This window comes from Protopterus annectens, chromosome 5.part0 (assembly GCF_019279795.1).
Source record: "Protopterus annectens isolate FY-2018-M chromosome 5.part0, PAN1.0, whole genome shotgun sequence".
NCBI classification, from domain to species: Eukaryota; Metazoa; Chordata; order Ceratodontiformes; family Protopteridae; genus Protopterus; species Protopterus annectens.
Window position 1 is genome coordinate 815,000,644 of NC_056735.1, and position 18,087 is coordinate 815,018,730.

Consider the following 18,087-nt stretch of genomic DNA (forward strand, 5'->3'; position numbering starts at 1 on the left):
TGATTTGCAATGGACGATGCCCCATACACCCGATTTTTTAGGGGAGGATACAAGATGGGGTCGTCCCTTCAGGGAGGACTACCAAGGAAGGAGAATGGAGAGTATGAGTTACAGGGGAAGACAGGGGGCTACAGGAACCAAAATTAGTAGGGAATGACCAAGTTATTGTGAAGGTCAATGATATTATAAGTAGGTATGGTGAATTTAATATCTACAACTATTCCAACACCGAGCTCAAGGAGGAACACTTCACCCTATTGTCCAAAGGGATGAAGTTTGTTCCCAATACAGACATCAGTGTAGTTGACTATATTATAGATTTTAAGAAATACTTAAGGAAACTTAATTTAGCCATTCTTTTTGATGGTAAGAAAGGTAGTCGGGAAGGGGTGTTTAAAAAGAGAAGTGTATATACACCACCATTAAATAATACCTTGGCCACATTTGAAAAACTAGTTACTGATGAGATTTATCAATACAGTAATAAAAGTAGACCACAGAAAAGGACTTATAACCTTAACAGGAGTGAATTTAAAACATTGAAAGACATTCAATCTAACCATAACATAAGAATTATGAAACCCGGCAAGGGGGGAGGGGCCGTTATATACGAAACTGCACAATATACAAATAAAATCAATAGTATATTATTAAATTCTGAAAATTATGATATATCATCTATAAATGAAGTAAATATAGGGTACCACAAGATCGATTTGTACCTGGAAGACCTGTTATTGGAAGACAGAATTGATATTGATTTGTATAACTTCTTAAGAGTGGAATTTCCCATAATTAGCACCATAGTGGGCATTCCAAAAGTGCATAAGGATTTGGTCGACCCCCCTTTCAGGCCAATTATATCTGGCAGTAAATCTAAGACTTTTCCTTTTGGGAAGGTAATTGGCATGTGGTTAAAGCCTATATATAAGAAAATAGGGCACGTTGTGACTGACTCTTGGGACTTTTTGAGGAGACTTGAGCTAGTGTTAGCTACTGAAGCGAGGTGGTTAATTACTATTGATGTGGTTGATCTCTTTTCAAGTATACCCCAAGAGGAGGGTATACTTAGGTTCACCCAAAGTATTAAGGACTTCGAGGATCTGTCTTGGGATAGAACTTCCCTTGTTTTAGAATTCATGGATATTGTTCTTACACATAATTACATTATGTATGAAGGGGAGTATTACATTCAAAGAAAAGGGGTAGCTATGGGGGCAGCTTGCGCCCCCATATTTGCCAATTTGTTCCTATTGGATTGGGAAACAGAATACATATTTAAAACTGAATGGTTTAGTAACATCATATGCTACCTCAGATTTTTTGGACGATATCTTTGTAATATGGAAAGGGGACTTGAAGGTGTTGGAAGAGTTTAAACAATATTTAAACTCATGTAGTCACTATGTGAAATTTACTTTCAGTGTCAAGAGAGAATCCATGTCCTATTTGGATTCCAGAATAATAGTAGACAAAGGGAAATTTAAATCTAACATCCATAGGAAGGATACGTTTAGTAATTCGTATCTACAATACACAAGCTGCCATCCTCAGGGCCAAAAAAGGAATATTATTAAAGGACAATGCATCAGGGCAGCCCAGATGACCTCTGACTTTACAGATTTAAATTGTGAGTTAGAATTGATTGGGGGTTTCTTTAAGAGTAGGGGCTACCCTAATGGAATGGTAACAGACGTTACCAACTATGTGAGAAATGAATGGGGGAAATTGGCCTCAGGAAGAGTGAGGGAGCTACCAATGAAAATCATAGTATGGACAAGGTTGAATTTATAAGGGCATGTGTGTTACAACATGCATCCTATAGTAGTGACATTAAGAGAATTATTCAGAAGAATTGGAATATTCTAAAGACCGACAGTAATATATACAGGATTGTGGGGGATATGCCACATTTTGTGTCAAGGAATGGTAGTAACATGAAACTCCAGTTGGAGAAGAAAATAAGGAAGAAAAATAATGTTGATGGGCAGAATGGTACCAGTAAATGTGGCACCTGCAACCAGTGTAGTTTTATTATCAACACCCCATTAGTTATATTACAGAATATTAGTATGACCGAGGTTAAGTTTCAGAGGGGTAATTGTATATCCAAGCACCTGGCATATCTTGCAAAATGTACCAAATGTCCATGTTTTTATGTAGGAAAAACCAACAGGTGCTTGAGAAACGGGATCTATGACCACTGTTATAGTATTAGAAAACAAGATGGAAATAATGCATTGTGGAGACACTTGGAAGGAAACAGTGTTTGTTCCTCTTTCCTTTTTGGTATATTGGAGATGGTTAATCAAAACCCTAGGGGTGGTAGTATAAAGAAACTGTTGGGTGAGAAGGAGGCAAGGTGGAAGATCCGTCTTAATGCTTCCGTGTTTCCAGGTATTAATGAACATATATCCATCAAACCTATACTGGAAAATAGTGGATAGTTATTAGTGACCAATACATTTCTTTACACTTTTTTATTCATTTTTTATTTTTTATTTCTTATTTTTTTTACTATATCCCTTAAGGAGTATATATATTATGGAACTACAAAGTTTTATATCTTACATTAATGATTTTATTGGCATTTTTATAGGAATGTTATAAGACTTATTAGTTACCTAAGTACATGTGGATGGAGAATGGGAATTTAGCACTGTGCACCTTAAGAGCTCATTATGGTTTAATGAGAATTGAATGTGATTGGTATGGGAGTATATTTAAGGTGAACATTTTGTTAAGAGCAGTGTTCTGATGAAGTCTATTTTATTAGATGAAAGCACTCAACCTGTTATATTGTTTTAGTGAATAAAGAGTGATTTTTGTAACTCTGGTCGTGCCAGTGCTTTATCCGTGTTGTGACCAGGAACAGATTTGGGTTTTATCGTTATTCAGTTGACTGTTCCAGGACTTATACGTTTTTTTGAATGGTGTGGTGTTATAAGAGCTCAGTGCACTCGGGTTAATAGGCTCATTACAGATGAGCTTAAATGTAAAGAATTGATGTGGTTAATGGTTACTGAATTTCAGGAGAGAGGATATAATTCAACAACTATAGAGGATATAATGAATGACGTACTCAGTAATCAGGGCACTGTAGGTAAACCGTTTTTTTTCAGGAAAGAGAGACTCAGCAGTTGGGTACTAATATGGTTAAACAAAGTGACACAATCAGATATATAACCATGTATAACTTAAGAATGGGGGATGTAAGGAGAATAATAAGTAAATATTGGAACATTTTAAGGGCTACATCTGATTTGCAACACATTCTGTATGGAAAAACCCAGTTTTACATATAAAAACTGTAAACATTTAAAAAGAGATTATGTTATAAAGATTTTAAGTCCATTTGTGACAATAGAACAACTAAAATATATGGGATTTCCCCCTGCCTGAATTGCAGCTGCTGTAAAAATATCATCTCTCTTGATAGTTATAAGTTAATTCATCCAGTGACCAAAACAATTTATAACTTTTACTGTTATGCTACATGTAGCACCACATACATTGTATAACTGGCAATGTGCATTAAGTGCTCTTGTTTTTAGGTTGGGAAGTGTAGTTGCATGTTAAGAGAGCGTATTGTTGAGTACAAGACACATATACGTAGGAACATTTAAACTGATGCTTTATATAAGCATATTTTGGATACTGACCTCAGTCATGTATTTAAATTTAGAGTTATTCCTATGGTACATAAGCATATTACGGGGGAGATATCAACAATACATTAGAAAATATTGAATATAGCTGGATAATTAGGCTAAGAGCTGATTTGAAACCTGGTCTGAATAGTGCTGTGACTATAAAACCTGTTCTAGTTAAGAAACAAATGCAGTATTAGTACTGTATATGTATTCTCTGATGCACTTGTTAAGGGCTTGTTATTGTCTGGCTGTTATCACATGTTTGTTTTATATTCATTAAAATGGGAAGTTGTTTTATGAAATGTACTAACACTGAGGAAGGTTTATTACCCACAGGCTTTGATCTTGCTTAATAAATAGCTTGGCATTTTGTAAGTTGGGTTTATTTGTGTTTATGGTTATTGTTGTTCTTTCTTTGGCTTTATTTTCCTCCGCATAATCCTTTGTGTTTTGTTTTATTATTTTACTCCACATGGGGAAGGAAACTGTAAAGGACAGTCAAAAATATGGAAGAACTAGCAGAGGAATGCATACAAGACTAAGTGGAAAGGAAGAGTGGGATATGCAGGAGAAAGTAATCATTTTTTCATAGTTTCAAGACAGGAAGGTGAAAGAGTACTAAAAGTAAGATGAGGGCAGAAAAGAGGGCATAGGAATGAGAACAGGATAGGCAAACAAATAGAAAAGAATGACAGAACAGGGTAGCAAAACAAATAGAAAAGAATGACAAAGACCAACAGGGAGGTGCTGATTCAAATGCGTTGGAGAACACAAATGATAAACAGAAAGACAATTAGTTATAAGGAAGACTAGACAACAGCCAAAGGAGGGAAATAACATAAAAGAATGATGAATGATATGATGAGGGATACAGTGGTGTGCTGGCTGACTGACAACTTGTGCAGTGCTGCACCCAACATAAGTTCAGATACCACTTTCATGCACTTTCATAACCTGTGACCACTTTCATGCCTGAGCTCTGCCACTGTTGGCCTATTTTTGAAGGCAAGCCAGTGTGCTGCTCTGTCAGTCACAAGAGAACTCACTGCAGGCTACCATTACAGGAGTACAGCTGACAGCCCACCTAGGAAATCACTATGCCTTTTATCTCTTGCAGACTCACATAATAAGACATACATATGATGCCTTTGAGGAGAAACTTATACCTCCACCAGAGAAAAAAACAACACAGGACATTAGGAACCCTGCTTGGCACCTCCAGTCATGTGACTGGCATCATGCTGAAGAGACAATGGCCTGGAGACAGCTAGGGACACAGCAGGTGATCATAATGCAGTTTTATAATGTTGTGGTCACTACTGCACTGCATCCACTCTAATGGCTGATACTGCACACATTTTGAATGCAAATGGAGTAAAACAAAACAATGAAGGACAAACAGTAAATAAAAATAGAGCATGTTCTGAAAGAAAGAGAGAGAGAGAGAGAGAGAGAGAGAGACAGAAAAACACGGAAGCAAAACAGTTATCACTAACATGTGGTACAATGGGTGGCAATAAAGTCCCTGGAAGAGTAAAACATTGTACCTTTTTATGCAAAGGTCAGTGAAGCACAATGTACAGTCAATCAAACAGGCATTACATCAAAATGTGTCACAAGATTCTAGACTAAATGGCTCCTCACCAGCCCCACCCAACATATTATTATCATGTGAATAATCCATGAGTTGTATAGAGTTATTGCAAGAGCCAGGGTAGATGGGGTGTACAATCTCAGCAGTCTCAGGAGTCCAACCCAAAGGTTCCTATTGTCATGTGACAGACATGACCCATCAGATGGTGCCCTATATGTCACCTTGGAGACTATGTAATGGGTACAAAGCCACAGATGTCTAACATAATACACATGGGTCAGTGCCAGTGATATCTCTACCAGACACCATTAGTGAACCAACAGACTGCCAGTTGCATGTCCATGGCACCTGAAGTGTGACTGACACTGACAGGGAAGCGAAAAGTATGTCAGATTGAGCATACACCATCTATGAATGGGAGTGGTACGCTATGGATATATGGCTATAGGAATGCAAGCAATCATGTTCATAGTAGACAATGATACCCAGGATGATGGTGGGATGCCCACTTCTAGCATGCATGATCAAGGGGAAATCCTTTATTAATTCAGTAAGTCTCAAAGCAAACAGAAGTTTCACTGATTGCACTTCAGCTTCATCAGTATATCTAAGGAAAACCTGTATGCCTTCCATTTCAAATTATTTTAATAGCTAGTCACGTGACAACTGTTATACTTCAAATATTAAAGAAAGGCATCAAGAACCCTGCTAGGAGAAAATTATACATTTATGTAGCAGATGAATAGAGAAAAAGTGAAAGAAATGTACATTGTTAGTCTACAGGTAAAACCATATCCAAATCAATAAGTCCTTAAATCACAATGCATAAATAAATAAATAAATAAATAAATAAATTGATAAATTGACATATATGTATTAACAAATAAAACTGAAAAACGCTAAGTGCATTATGCGTAATGTCACAAATTATATCTACAAAAACAGGAAGACAGAACATTCCTATATTCACAATAAAATATAAATTCACAAGAAATATATGAGAATACACAAAGATAAAAAATTATAAATTTTAATAAGGAATTAAATGTTGAGTATGGTAAGACATAAATCCACTAACTAATAAGAACTATAAATACTGAAATTAGTTACATTTCTATACTTTAGAAGTAGTTAATGGCAAGGGTGATACTTCCTGAGTCTTTGTTGGCCACTGTTGCTTTGCATTTTTTGTCAAAGATTTTTTAGATATAAGATGAAAGCCTCTGACACTTTAAAACCTTTTGTACTGGCCACTTTTAACAGGGCTTTCTACCTGCTAGTGTCAATTTTGCATTTTTCGTCCTTTACATCTAAAATGGTTTGATATAGTTTCTAGATTTTCATCAATTTTTATTTTTTTTTTATACTTTGTTCACTAATGTTGTCCCACAAAACCAATGGCCTCTTTTAATGGTTAAATTTTTTTTTTGTTTAGTTTTGAGATTGGTTCATTTTCTTAATAGGCTGGACTGTTAACTGGGTATTACAACTATCTGTATAAACCCAGCCTGATTCTCAATCCATGGTAAATCTTAAGGCTTTGTCATAACTCTTCTACTCAGAGAAATCAGCCACTTTCCTACAGGTGATGAATGTAACATTGCTAAAGCCAGATAGTTCTCATATTTTCAGAAGAGGAAAACTTCTTGAGTTATGGCTGCATTTTCACCCCTTCCCACCCCCCTAGACACACATGCTTATAATGTCTTGTAGACTCATGTACAATGGGCTATTGTTATAAATGGCCACACAGCAGTGCGTGATACACTAAAACAGCCTTGTTTCCCATGAAGGTGAGAACTTCCATGTGATTCCCACTCTACAATGGGGATTCTACCATGAGATGCACACCATCTCTATTGCTGAAGACAGGTGTTGCATTTCTCTTTATTTCCTCCAGCAGGAAGTAATCAAACAGTGGTTGTACAGGTCACAGTCAGGCCATACCATGCCCAGGAGCTCAAAAGTAATTTTCTACACCTCAGCATTTATAAAAAATAAAAACATCACTTTCTCTTTCCATTTGAAAATGTTTTCAGTAAATGAAATTGCAAACAGCAATTCTATTGGAGGTCATTCCTGCCTGTTACTGTTTTCTTATACATTCCAATGTTATACCTTACCAAACTTGATCACCTGCCTATTTGAGTGTATATTCTATATAAATGTTTACCAACTGCCGGCACCACAGAAGAAATCATATTAGAAGTATCATAAAGCAGACACTTGAATGATTATATCAGCAGTATGCTTGTATGGTTATTGCTCCCCTAAATGTGGTTTGAAGGCTAAAATTTATTTTGCCATGTCAGTGTTTACACAAGTCAGAGTTTTCCATATCACCATCTGTTGAGTAAGCCAGTCCTGTCTGTCAGAGTTTTCTTACATGCATACAGTATTTATACATTTCCAGATTAGAACTGCTGCCTATCTAGGTTCACTCTGTAGATCTGTGTAGTAACTGCCGATGTCATAGAATAAATTATAGCAGAGTTTTCAGAAAGCACACACTTAAAGGGATGATTTCACCACTGTGTCTAAATCCATCTGTCTCCCCTTAAAAGGGTTTGGATACCTCTCAACTGTACAGATTTCTGCAGAATGTCCAGATTTTTGGCTCATATTTTTGGCCCATTCCTCATAAAATTTGTGGTTTTCCTGGCAAATCACTAGGATGATCTGAGGATTGAAGTCACTAAATAATGACATATATTTCAGTTTCAGACTTCAAATCCTTCAGAAAATGTATGTTAAAGCCAACCCTGTTACTCTAGCAACTTTCTAAATTTATAAGAGCAATATTTAAAATATGTCCCTATTTTTGGGCCTTTGTACCCCCATTTTGTAGGGCTCTGTCCAGATTTCTTGTGCTAAGAGGTTGAGAGGTAGTAGGTGTTACCCCTAGGTTGAATTACACTCATCACATCTGTTGCGAGAGACATTCCTACCTATCTTTCTGCTCTTATACAACCACAGAAATTAGACATTGTTGAATTTGAGCATCTGAATATCTAGGTACACACACTATACAGCCATGTATTAACCACTCATTCTACAGGGGAACTCGTATTACAAGATTCAGACACCGCACATTTGAATGGATGACTTCATCATTGGGTTGCAATGCATATGCTTGACCTAAAAGGAAGTACAAGTGTTGGAGGATCCTTCTCCCTTTGTAAATGTTACCTCTATGTGGATGTGTACACATCACATCTGTTGGATTAGCCAGTCCTGCTTCTCAATATTTGCTGACAAACTCATAGAAGTTGAACATTGCTGAATTCAAACACCTGACTTCTTAAGCCCACATTTTATAGAACAGTGTAGCAACTGCTGATACCATATAGAAAGTTATACAACTAGTATTAAACTGCATATACTAGTTATACAACTAGTATTAAACTGCATATACTTTACACAACATGTTCACTACATGTTTGAGGGAATGGGCAATGTTGTTTGACAAACAGACAACATCAATATTTTGGGCACAACTCACAACATATTTAAGCAATAACCGACAATGTTGGTGTGGTATATTGCAGATTTACCCACGGCTGGTATGGGTTAATCATGAGGACAAAGCCTCAGTGATTAAATAAAGCCAACCATGGGTAAATTTCAATATACCACAGCCACTGAGTTGGTTATTGCTATTATACAATGACATTATTTAAGAAACAAAATACTTACTTTTCTTAAATAATGTCTTTGTATAATGCCTGCTTGCTGCCCTTCCACATTTTTCTGGTATCCTGGGGCATTTTATGATGTACTGCACATGTGTATGGGACTTGTGTTCCCATGCTTACACAGTGCATCAGTGCTGTGTAAAGGTAGCAATGGAAAAAAAGGAAGAAAAAGAACTCTGGAGACTTTTTACATTTGGGAGAGCTGGGACAGACAAAAATAAAATGATAAACAGGTACATATCTTCAGTTTTGCAGAACGTACCTGATTATCATCTTATTTTTGTCTGCACCATCTCCCTCATTCATTTCAAGTCCTCTGTTTTCGGGGGTTTTTTGTGCAAAAAAAGAAAGAAAGGTAAAAGAAATACAAGATATACTAATGGTAAAAAGTCCAGGCTACCGGACCTTTTTCCATTAGTATATTCGCGGATTTACAACAAGCATGCTAGCTGGGCTTGCCAATCAGCATGCTCATTTTTGAATATTAATGGCCAGTCATTGTATAATGCCACAATAATCCTTACATCACATAAGTCACATTAATTGTTGTGCTAGGGAATGATACATATGTGTGTCATATTAAGGTGTACTGATCAATTATTTGATGGGTGATAGTCACAGATGTCAATCAGTGGAATGTCACCCATGCATTCCTGACTGTTCATCTCCAAATTACTGCATGCTAGTCTTATGTTTATGTGTGTATAACTGACAAGTCTCTATGGTGTGCATAAAGTGTGCAAAGTAATTATGTCAAACATGCAAAACATGTACATTGCAGTTCTTAATATTATTGTGCAAATATGTTTCTAATTTTACCATTTCACTGAAACTCATTAAAGAGTTAATTTATGATATTGTCACACTCATTTACATATGGAAGTAAATAGACTGCATTACAATGGACTCCTTATGTTTGGAATGCAAAAAGGCCAGTCAACTAGCTACAAGCAATAGAGGCCACTGGTATTAATTACAGTTTGTCACAAATTCTTAATTAAGTGCACTGCTGCCAACCTCATTTGCATGACTGATGGAAAGTATTAGCATGGGCACATTTAGTTGTTTTTGTTTTGTTTTTTTTAACTTATGATGAGAACAAGCAGTGGTCTTTACTGTTCACAACACCATGCAAATTAATCTGCTTCTAGTCTAATTCTTGCCATGTGATTTGTGTGAACAATGTTTGATTAAAACTATGCATGTGCTGTTTGCAGTGCAGTGTTAGTCTGACATTTGGTGCAGAAGTTAAGGTTGTGGATTGAAGTTCTTATGGCATAGGGTTTCATTCTCTTAGTTCTTGTTTGCCTACTTTGTACTTGAAGCAAGTCACTTAACTGGAGCACAAATCACCCCTGAACATGTGTCCAGTTGGCCAACCTGGACAACAAATTGGATTATTTTTATTAGAGTACAGTATTGAAAACAAGTAGAGTGTAGTATACTGATAGAGTAATTGTGTGATAAACAGAATGGTGGTAGACGACTAACATAGCTATCCATTACTTTACAAGGTAAAATGTAATTATAAAGAAAACTTTAACAAATGTTGTGCACAATGCTGGATTCAAACACTTGACAATCTTGCTCAACATTTTGTAGACCTGTGCATCATCTAAGCAAACTACAAAGGAAGGTGTATTTCAGCTAGCAGAAATCGCACACTTGAAGGGCCCATGACAAATCTATGAAGGAAAAAACTTCACAACAGTATTAGTAAATGGAACAACCCATAAGGTGTACATTAAATGATGGATCCTCATATGCATATTACACAAATGTCTTCACATAATTATATAAGTATTTCTTTCTTTTGACCAGCATTGTTAAGGACAGTGAAGTAAGGAGCATAATATGAATGTAGCTGAAGGCAAAAACTAATCAGTTCTTGCTCTAGGACATGAAGCAGCAGTTACATTTACTGTTACAAATGCAGAATACAGCAATAAGAGATTTAAGTTTATGGGCCACTTCTGTCATGTGTGTGGAATATTAATCTATTATTTGACTAGAGAAAGGTATAAAATGGGTTTGATAGGATAGTGGTGAAAGAGGGGAGCAATCAGGTGGTAAGACACTGGTAGATTTATAACGGAAGATGCTGAATGATGGAGGGAGAGCACCACAAACATCCATTTCTTCACAACCTTACATTGTATTTCTACTCATAATTTGAAAAAAAAATGGATAGTCATATCATGGAAAATATATGGCAACAAGTTAATAATGATATTGACCAACTAGACGAAATCAAGTGTGCCCCCCACACATGTGAAATCGAAAGCAGTGTTTTGGGCATATTTTTGTTAGGCAGGTGTCATTTTCATCTTTATTTAAGAGAGAGTTATGACTTGAGAGGTATTTAGGAATAAGACTGTTAAGTATTTAAGTTAGTTTAGGTATCTGGCAAAGACATACAACGCAGACAGAGATGATGATGGACACAAGATGGTATGGGACACCATGGTAGGGGATATGTGTAGGACTTTTGAAGCACATCCCTGCCCAGCATGAGTATGGTGGGAATGCAGTCTTCACACTCTGAGCTGTCATCATTGTCTCATGTCCCAGACACCAGGGGCAGTACCAGATAGGGCAGCAATTTGGCTATTCACTCCAGGATTCTTTCCATTCAGCCAATGCTGGTGCCAAAGGTTATATCCATGATCTCCTCCAACAGCCCTGTCACTTCCATTGGCACTCCTCCCAGTAAGTACCACTGCAGGGAAGCTCTACCTGACATGGGCGGTGCAGGTAGTGCAGACATTGTCAGAAACAGAGAGTGCTCCATGCCAACTGTCACACAAAGAGTATGTCGCAATATAATTGTTGTACTTAAGTGTGATGAGCTGTTGTTTTCAGTGACACCATTATGTATTTATGGGATAAGAAATACTGAGGAAAGAACAAGGGCTGTAATGAGTTTACAGGAGGTGATAATATCCAGACCAGTATAAAGTACACTTGGGATAATTATAAATCTATGCCACTGAACAACTATTACAACATGTTTTGAAAACTGTGTTGTTGTCCTCTTCATATCTCCCCAATTAATTATTTTGCTTTTTTTTACCTCATAGTATTGTACTTGGAGAAATTATTTTGCAGTATGCACAAAGTGTATCATTACCATAATTAGTGATATGAGAAATGCAGGTGATAAAATCCACACTATCATGATTACCAGCCATAGCAAACAATTATATTGCACCAGTAACATTATACATTATAAAACAAGATCAGACATGTAAGCCATATAAACCTGAATTATCCCTAATGGGGTTTAAATCCTGGACCACTTTTGCTGTTACTCAGAACATACTTTTTTACTTTATTAACAAGCTGAGCCATTGAAGAGGTTATATAAGATATGTATTTTCTGCATTCAGTAATTTTCAAACTGCTAAGTAAGACGCATCTCTTCCAGTCTCATTTGCTCCATTGATGATTAGGTCTTTGCACATGAAAAATATAATTTTGAGTTTTTACAATTAAAAATGTTGAGTTTTTCACTATTGAAAGTGAGCTGTAATTCAATAATTGTAGTATATAATACATAAATAAATAAATAATTTCAGTAATTTTCCCCACCTCCCCCTATTTTCTGCCGTGTCTTCAGTTGGTATAACTGTTTTTTACAGCTTGTGTGCTATCTAACTCAAGGATCACTTGCATAAAATTAGACCTGTTAGTAGCAGCCTGCATTTAATTACTGGAACCTGTGTTCTGAGAGACTGCCTTCCAATCTATCTGCATATATACAGAGCTGAGTATATATTTTTGGTTTTAGTGTTTGTACTGTTAATTGTTTCTTAGATATCTGTTGAAACTTTTGTCTCCCTGTTCTGAGAGACTGCTTTCCAATCTATCTGCAAATATACAGAGCTGAGTATATTTTTTTGGTTTTAGAGTTTGTACTGTTAATTGTTGTTTAGATCTCTGTTGAAACTGTTTTGTCTCACCCTCCCTATTTCTGGTTTGTAGTTTAAATTTGGTGGCTTTTGCGGTGGCCCGCCCCACTGTAGATTTGATCTGGGACACTCCCCAGTCCCACCTCTTGACCACATTCTACCTAATAAACTCTTTCTGCACTTGCTTTTAGTCCTTTTCAATTTAATTGCATTTTTTAAACTGTGTTTGGTCTAATATTGTTACATACTCAAGTGTGCTATCTTGCACTGCATATGAATTGTTTTTACTACTGTTTTAGCCACTTCACTGTAAAAAAAAAAAAAAAAAAAAAACTGTAAGCCTGTTTCCTACCTTTCCTGTAACTAGTGTTCCAGATACAGCTTTGCTGTATCCAGGACTGTATGTAAGCTTCTGAGCCCCCCACGCCTTTCTGTGTTGGAGGGAAGCCTTCTAGCCTATCAGTGGGAGTGGTAAGAACTTGGTAACCTATCACATAAGGAGTGGTTCTGGCCCAGGAATTGTAGTTATTGGCCGTTTGGGCAATCTCTTCCATCTCTCTCAACTTTCTGATTTGAAAGCCTGCATTTGCACTTCTTTCTGTCCTGTAACTCGTCTAGTGCAAATACAGATTCTTAGTTTTAACACTTAAATTTGCGTATTCGTGCTCAGCACTTGTTCAGAACTTGTAAGCACTAAATAAGCTACTAATTACTATAGCATTCAACCTTCCCCATTACCTAGAGGAAAACAGTTTTTGTACTTAATTTTCTCACTTGCTTAGATAAAAACAGCTCTTGTACTCACTTTCCTCACTTATCTAGAGGAAAATAGTTTTTTATTCAGGCATGTCCAAGGGTCAGCTCCCAGTGTTCTCTCCTGTCTATCTGATGAATCTGGGCATCTTGAGGCAATGTAGAAATTGCCTCATGTACACAGACAACCTTCCCCTCCTACCACCCAATGCTACAATCTGTGAGAGATGCACTTATCTAGCCAAACTGGAGGTAAAGCTCTCTCCAACTCAGACTGAACTTGACAGTCATGAGGAGAAAGTAAACATTTGCACCACACCACACTCATCACATAGTCTCACTAAATCTACACCACCAAAATCTACACATAGTAATATAAAAACATTCACAGAGGCTCTCAATAATAATCTGTCTAAGCAACAGAGACATCCAAAGCAGAAAAGCAAGCAACCTCCATCCCCCAACACAACCCAAATGACACGTAGCCCACAGACTCTGTGTGCCACTCAACCACAGCCAATAAGGCAAAACAACGTACCCAACACACTAATTAGGCACACTGATGTCCCACTCACCAGGCTAAACAAAGAGAAGATTACTGTCAGCTGCCTATCGAGTGCCAGGATCCACCACATAACCCACGTACTCAGGTCACTCCACAGCAAGTACAAATATGACTCTGTCATTGTCCATGTTGGTGTGAATGACCTGAGATGTACCTCCCTGGACTACATGAAAAGAGACATGGAAGAGCTCTCTGATCTAGTAGCCCAGGCAGGTATGACCCTAGCCCTGAGTAGCATTCTGCCATCACCCAGAATAATACCACTGTACAAGGACAAAATGACTGACTTCAACAATTGGCTAAGCTTCTGGTGTCATTCTAAGGGGATCCAGTATCTGTCTGCTTGAGATGACATGGTCGACAGACCAAGATGCTTTGCCACAGATGGCCTGCTCCTTTTGCCCCTGAGATTCAGGATGCTGGCTAATGCTCTTGCTTCCACTATAGTGCCTTATTTGGGCAAGGTTCAAATGACAAATTCACCACCATAACAGGTAAGCAAAAATGGAGGGTAATGCTACTCAATGCTAGAAGTCTAAATCTCAAAATGCATTCACTCGAGGCACTCCTTAAAATGGAGAACATCGATATCGGTGCAGTGACTGAGACCTGGTTCAAGGCTCCAGAGCACCCCTGCACTACCAGGCTATAACTCATCCCACACTTTTCGGCCATGTAACCTAGACTGAAACACCAAAGGTGAAGGTGTGTCCATATTCATTAAGGATATCCACACCTACAGGCTAGACGCGCAGCATAATTCATCCGAGGTTATCCAAGTGCAACTAACTCTGGGTAAAACTGCAATCCAAATTGTAGCTTGCTACAGATCCCCCACCATGCCCCAGGATTCCCACTCCTCCTTTCTTGATGTACTGGAAAATATTAGGGTTCAACCAAACACCCTAATAATGGGAGCCTTCAACTACCCCAACATTAACTGGTAAAACTACTCGTGTACCAACTCCTTAGCTCAATGCTTTCTGGAATTCATAAACTCCAATGCCCTGGATCAACTTATCCACACCCCCACCAGGGGAAACAATATCCTAGACCTAGTCATTACCAACATGAGTGACCGGTGTTCCACACCTGAAATCACCTCCTCGTTGGTCCGATCTGACCATAAACTACTCACCCTTGATATCAACATCCCGCCCCCACCCCATTAAGCAAACCATGGTAAAAAATTTCTCTAAAGCCAACTTCATGCTTCTTAAGACAGAAGTGGCGATCTTCATGCCACCCATGCAGATGGGCAATACAGTTACAACTGCTGAATCCTGCACAAATGTACTCTATAAGCACTTACATGAGTGCATGGATCATGTTATCCCAAACAGAACCAAGATACTATCCTCAAAAAAAAAAGGAATCCAGTCTGATGGTCCCCTGCCATAAACAAACTGTACAACAGAAGGAAGAAACTGTTGCAAAACAGAGTAAAATACCACTGGTGGAGGAGCTCCCTCATCAGCCTCAGTAAGAAGCTGAGATCCCTTATAAGATCCACCAAAGCTAGCTATGAAAACAAAATCACCACTAATTCTAAGGACAACCACAAAGCATTCTATTGCTATGTCAAGAATCTCGATGGCAACACCCAGATCTGCTCTGAGTTACAGCACAACAGCAAAAAATACAGAACCAGCTGATATTGCCAGCATCCTGGCAGGTAGGTTCAGTGCTAACTTTACCCTGCCCTCACCCCTTAAAGGGCCCATATCTATACAGGAAGAATGCAGAGTCCCTGTAATCACAACTATGCAGGTAAAAGCTGCACTCTCTAAAGCCAAAAACACAGCATCCATGGGACCGGACAACATCCCGAGCTGCGTTTTACACAAACTTCAGAAACAACTGGCTCCCCACTTAAGCACCATGTTCAATAATAGCCTCACATCAGGCTTTGTGCCCACTGAATGGTGCACAGCAACAGTTATCCCACTCCACAAAGGGGGAGCCACCACTGATCCCGGGAACTATCGACCTATTAGCCTGATGAGCCCGGTCTGCAATGCCATGGAACGTATCATCATGGAACTCATAAACAAAGATGTTGGTAACCTCCAAACTCTGGATCCCACCCAGTCCAGGTTTGTGAAAGGCAGATCATGCCTCCTGAACTTGATCAATTTCTTTGAGGCAGTCACCGAAGCCATAGATGAGGGTAAGGTGGTTCACACAGTCTATCTTGACCTCGCCAAGGCTTTCAACACCATCCCCCATTCTGGAATTATAGTTAAATGCACTAAACTAGGTATAAATCCCTACATCACAAGATGGGTTGCCAACTGGCTCACTGACAGAACCCACACTGTAAAAGTTACATACTCCAAATCTGACCTCAAAGCAGTGACAAGTGGAGTACCACAGGGTTCCATCCTGGGACCTCTCCTGTTTGGTATCTACTTCTCTGAAGTACAGGCTAACACAGAAGGCCTCTGGCTAATGAAGTTCGCAGATGACTGCAAACTAGGAGCCATAGTCAAGTCCCCAAATGATGTGGACATCCTACAGAAGGGCCTCACTGAGACAGATGCCTGGTGTCAGAGCCATGGCCTCAAGCTCAATGCCAAAAAGTGCAGTGTCATACTGTTTGGTAAAAACTCTGTACCCATGAACTACCACATAGGCAACAATCTACTCAACACCAAATGTGTGATAAGAGACCTTGGGACCCAGGTGGACAGTAGTCTCTCCTTTGATAGTCACATTGCCACAGTAGTCAGGAAGTCCTTCAACTTGGCACGCCTCATCATAAAAGGTTCTCATCCAGGAAAAAAGAGGTCATTGTTCCCCTCTACTGGACACTCATTAGAACCATTATAGAGTAGAATGCCCCTTTTGAAATGTACCTCACAAAACATCTGCAGCAGCTGAAAGTCCACAGAAGTACCTCACAAAGAGGATTGCTGGCCTCAAACAAATGCCCTACTCTAACCATCTCAAAAAACTCCAGCTTTACTCCGTAGCATATCGCCTACTCCGAGGTGATCTATGCCTAACATATAAAGCTATGTCAAACCCAGAGCTGTTGGACATGCTACACCTAAATAAATCCCAATCCCTCCGAACTACATGCTCTAGGGACCTAAACCTTGTCACCACAATAAACAGGACATGCTGGAGGGATATATTCCTTTCCCAGAGACTTCCCATACTCTGGAACAGGCTACCCATCTATGTCAAGCAAAGTTCTTCATTAGCACTCTTCAAAAAAAATCTAGATGAGTGGATGGGAAATAGGAAATACACCCTGGGGCACAGGAAAATAACTTTCTTGGGTGGCATAAGCCAGGGAACTTTGTTGGCTAGGCTTACGTAGGCCCTTGGGCCGATAGCCTAGTAGCTACCTATGAACCTATGAAGGCATCACTGACAGGCCCTGATGTGTAAAGCCAACCATCATACAAAAGATGAAGCCAAAAAAAAAAATATATATATATATATATATATATATATATATATATATATATATATATATATATATATATATATATATATATATATTTATATGTATATGGATTCAATTTATAATCTCGAAATACTGAAATCTCAGATTTCAGTAGCTTGAGACTGTAAAGCTGAAAATTCATACACCTTCCTCCCCACACTACAACAAACAAACAAAACACACACAGACACTACAACACAAATACATGAACCTACCCTACATATAGGAAAGGGGGCAAGCCCCCATGCACACCCTTTGAGGGGGGCTGCTTCCCCCACACCCCTGCTACTTATATATACTAACTTCAAGGTCACACTCAAAAGACAAAAACACTAAACTCACGACTACACACACTATATTCCCCTCGCACAAACACACATCACATACGTATAAACACCACCAGTCTCAACACTTACACAATCACACTCTTACCTATAAACCGTAACCTACACCTACAAC